Source organism: Amblyomma maculatum, chromosome 10 (genome assembly GCF_055883805.1).
Source record: "Amblyomma maculatum isolate TAMU_Amacu chromosome 10, ASM5588380v1, whole genome shotgun sequence".
NCBI classification, from domain to species: Eukaryota; Metazoa; Arthropoda; class Arachnida; order Ixodida; family Ixodidae; genus Amblyomma; species Amblyomma maculatum.
In genome coordinates this window covers 3,135,014-3,140,109 of record NC_139353.1, presented here as the reverse complement: position 1 = coordinate 3,140,109, position 5,096 = coordinate 3,135,014, and positions in this window count along the sequence as shown.

The window sequence follows — 5,096 nt, the reverse complement described above, 5'->3', positions numbered from 1 at the left end:
TTAAAAATTAATAATAAATCGCTGGCTTTGTTCCAAGGAGTTATACTTTGCGCTAATGCTGAAAAGGATGTGTTCTACACACTGAACACGTTTATCAGTGGCTTCTTGGGGGCCGTTTCCGTGGACCTTTAAGTATGATGAGTATAGGACAGGTATTGCTGCCTTAAATGTAGATGAAGTAATCCTTCATTCTCTCCAAATGATCATACTGGACTGACAGGTACGCTAATTCAGCTCATTAATGAAATGTTGCCTTGCGGCGTGTCGTCTGCCGGGTTTAACGTCCCAGAGTAATTCAGGCTACAATGGGCGCCGTGTCCAGGTCCTGGAAATCTCGGTCACCTGGTTTTCCTTAAATAAAGTACACTGCATTGAGCAGTGTACGGCCGAGGTCTTGACAGTGCTGCTTCCACTGAGACGCGGCCGCCGCGGTGAGATCGAAACAGAGAAATGAACACTTAAACATTTCAAGCTCGCGCTCCAAGATATCGCCCCGTAAAAAGATCTATGACTACTGTCACCAAATTACGGCTTTCTTGACATAGAAGAAAATCGCAATTTATTATCTGTAATATGCATTCTGGAAGTCGCAGTCAAAATTGGCCTAATTTTCGCGGACACCAAACTGTCGCGTTTTTTTGCGAATTGCATACCTCATCCGAATATAGCTCTTTCGAATAACTTGAAGAAGTAGAAATTAATAATACAGGAAATAAAGTGCCTCTGAGATTGGAACACTACTCCTGTTTAGAACTAGAAATAGAAAATAAGGCGGTCTCTCACGTGGCGAGGTCTCTCTCTCTCTTCTCTCTCTTTTTTTTTTCTTCAGAGCTTTTAAGTTCAATAATATCCGTTATTTCTACTTGAAGACGCTATCGACACGTCAGAAGTTCTCCAGCTCGGTCATGTGCTCCGCGCCAAGACTCTCGCCGCAGGCTAGCTGCTTTCGAAACGCGTATATACTTATAGTGGCATTGTGAAGACGCCAGAAGCACCCTTAACCCCACACCCTCCTGCCATAGATTGTACTCAAGTGAAATAATTGACACAACGTTAAATGAACGTTCAGTGTTTAAAAAAAAAAAATTCGGCTCTCTCATTCATCTAAAAAGGGGCCAGTTTTGAAATCCACACTTCCGTAAACATTTGTGCCCGATGCCATGATCAAAAGTTAATTGCTGCGTCAGTCATGAGATTACTATTTATTTGAGTCGAGTAATGTGCTCTGAACGTAATGCGTATGCAACATAAAAGGCTGTGGCTGCAATTGCGGCTGTCCAATGCACTACCAGTATATCCGGAGGCTCATGCGACAACCATACAGGCGCACTGAGGGAAGCGCCCACGCGCACAATTTATCTGTATTTTATACTGTGTAGATCACAAATAATACGCACTTATAATGCGGTCTCTTTGTGAACTAAGGATTGAAATGTCATTAGTTGCTGGTTACAATTTATGCGGGCGGAGAGCGCGCTTTTCATGCGCATGAACGGCGGCAGCTCAGCGGTGAGGAAGTGTCGAGGAGCGGTGCAACCAGACACCACTGCGAAGGCCGTGCGCGCTACCCCTCGAGACCAGCCATAGCACATTAAACTATAGTTCGAAGTGGCACTTCGTCCCGTCGTCTTGGTTGTATTTGACCTGTGTTTCTTTTTTTTTTTTTCGCGCCTTTAAATATTAGGAGTATAACTATAACCAAATCGTGCAAGAATAAGCTCTTTTAAATCCTCCGGGAATGGAACCTTCATCCCTCGAATCCCAAGCTGAGCCCTTTAACCAACTGCGCCACGTCCGGGATCGTGAAACGCACATCATAATTCTCCTTGTCTGCAGTGAGCATAATGGTAGCGATTAAAATGACGCTGCAGTCAGTGATAATGACAATGATGCCATAGCAATGATGATGAGGGTGCATTTAGTTGATAATAAGAGCAAACGTGATGCACCCTGTGCAGCAGCAACGCTCCGGCTTTCGCATTTGCGCAGGGTAGATTCCACAGAGCTCTCGGAGTTTTCTTTAGCCAAGACCTGCCGAGATATAATTTTGCACTTAATGAAGCTGCGTGAACGTGGCTGCGTGGTCTATAGGGGCGGCGTGTCCGACTCTGGATCCAAGCGTCCCGAAAGGTTGAATTCCCCTCAACGGCTTATCTAAAAGTAGACGCGGCTACGTCACTATGGGAACAAACACGGAATCTTCTACGTGGACGCTTCAGGCCCTCACCATCGGGGGTGGTACACGGCCGCAGTCATCCATCAAAAAATCGTGGTGAATGAATGTTCCGAGCTCAAAACATAACACATGCGGAAGAGGTTGCCATCGCGTTAGCCGCTGCAGACCAGGACTCGCCAGTCATCGTCACCGACTCGAGAGGGGCCTGCAGAAATATTAAATAGGGGTACATTCCTCTTTTTGCGCACCGCATCCTTCAAAACAGTGACCACCTCGGGGCCCCCGCGTCTCGAACGATTGTATGGGCTCTAGCTCACGTGGGCCTCGAAGGCAATGAAACGGCAGACGCTCTCACTCTCCGGGCAACGCCTTCAGACCCTTTTGATACGGATCCCGAACCCAATCCAGCCCTCACTTTTCGAGAAATTACTGACGTATTTCAATTCGCCCATGCAATTTATCCCAAGCCTTGTAAGGGCGTTACAAAGGTGGTGGAAAGCACACTCCTCCATCCTTACACCAAAACGCTGCTGTGCCCGGCAGTTATTAAATCGATAAATGTGTTATACAAGCGAAGCGAAGCGGTGGTGGATGTCATTGGCTCAAAGCTTATGCTTCGCTATATATTTTGTTCGAACAGCCGGAAATTACTGTCTTGAATGTACCCTTCTTAAGCAAATATCCCACTCTATGGCAGGTGGCAGTTGACATGGCCGGCCGCTGACTTGTCTTGGCGTCGTGTAATGACATGGAGTCACACGATGTGTGTGTGTGTGTGTGTGTGTGTGTGTGTGTGTGTGTGTGTGTGTGTGTGTGTGTGTGTGTGTGTGTGTGTGTGTGTGTGTGTGCGTGTGCGTGTGCGTGTGCGTGTGCGTGTGCGTGTGCGTGTGCGTGTGCGTGTGTGTGTGTGTGTGTGTGTGTGTGTGTGTGTGTGTGTGTGTGTGTGTGTGTGTGTGTGTGTGTGTGTGTGTGTGTGTGTGTGTGTGTGTGTGTGTGTGTGTGTGTGTGTGTGTGTGTGTGTGTGTGTGTGTGTGTGTGTGTGTGTGTGTGTGTGTGTGTGTGTGGGAAAACTCAGGAGCATTCCGAGCTATATACACTAAGCACAGTTCATTATTTCTTTGTAGGCATTTATTGCCTCCGGGCATAAGAGAAAGTATGTTATATGTAGAAATAAAATAGGTGGTTATATGGGTGAAGAAAGACTTGCGGATTCGCAATTATAACTATTGCACTTCAGTTTTCTCACTATCATCACCAACAGCTGTTCTAGTTTTTCACCTTCCTCGACTGCAACCGTTTCCAAATGGCGATGTTCTGAGTGCAGCTGAAGAGAATCGCGATCGGGACCCGTGTGCAGGTACTGTTGTGCCATCACTCAAAATTGGGGAACGAGAAGGGAAACAAAAACGGTGAAGAGGTCCCGTGTAGCCAGAATGCTAGGTGCTCGCTTTCTGCCACCGAAACGAAAGCGCTGACAGAAATGGAAGGCAAACCAGCCGCGATGGCCCAGTGGTGAGCGCGCTTAGCCGCGGAAGACCAGGGTTCAACACCGGCCGCGGCAGCCGCTTTTCGTTGGAGGCGGAAAGCACGGCGCCCGTACATCTACTCTGCATGCGATATCAGTGGAAAGGTAAAGAACCCCAGGTGGTGGAAATGACTTCCTAGCTCTCCACTACGGCGTCTCTGATAACCGTAGTCGCCTTTGGACGTTAATTAAACACCATTAACCATAAACTAACCAACTACGAAAGCCATATATATATATATATTGCATTGCGACAGAGATCACAAAGCCAAAACGCTACGGAATGAAAATTTCGGGGGTAATATTTTCGTTTTTGGCAGTCGGTGCACACACGAGCAGCAAGTCTAGGCTACAGTTTCAGTGAGAATTCTAAAATCCTGGAGCTACAAACAGCTCTACTGCATACAGTGTGTTTCGCCTAAAACTGCCAGTAATTTTTTTTAAATATGCTTTTTTTGGCTAGAAGACCTATGTCACCGGCAAGTCATTGTCAGCTGAGGTGTGCCAGAACGTGCTAACGTGTTAACTACTAGGCTCGACGTGTTAACTACTAGGCTTGTTAACTAATATTGAATAACTCTTTATCACTGTCAGGCTCCTAATTTACTGAGAATATTGTAGCCAATTAACTATATGAGGTTTAAATTTTGGAAAATTTCATTCTTGTCGCTGTTGTAGAGCAAAAAATTTCGCATCCACTCATGGGCGAAACTGAAAACCCGCAGGTGGAAGGTGCGCAAGTCACGTCTACGACCGTGAGTCCCATAGCGGCGCGGGCGCCCCCCTAATTGCTCTCATTCCATGCCTTTGAATACACTAAGGAAGCTGTATGTAAACAGCACTGGGGAGATCGTGTCTCCTTTCCTAGCACCTTTATTAATTGAGCCCCGCTGTCATTGCCGAGTGATCGTCTCAGATCCGGCACGTGACAGGCGCGCTTCAGGAGCGCCGTAGTGTGACGTGCGGTCGTATAGGCGTGGCTCTTCCTCGTCGCTTTCGCCCATGAGCTCAAAACGCCTTCTGCTGCAACGGCAAGGAGTTAGACATTTTTGGAAGCTAGAAAGCTGGTATGAATGCCACTTACAATGAACTACAAGCTTCTCCATAAACAACAGTAATAGTTGAGAAGAACACTATTGAATATTAGTTAACTACTGTGATAGTTAAACCTTTTAGCACTGTTCTGATAACGGTGCTCAGCGCTGCTGACTGTACTATGTCGCACAAAGCGCTCTTACTGAAAACGCGATATTTTAAATATTGCTCACTCAGATGAAACGTTTTGTATTATAATCAGTCCCAAAGCGTGTCGAAAGGGAACAAACTCTGAGAATCTGCTTAAGGGTTGTTAAAGTCAAATGTTTCTTTGCCCCGTGCATATTTTCATCTAGATTT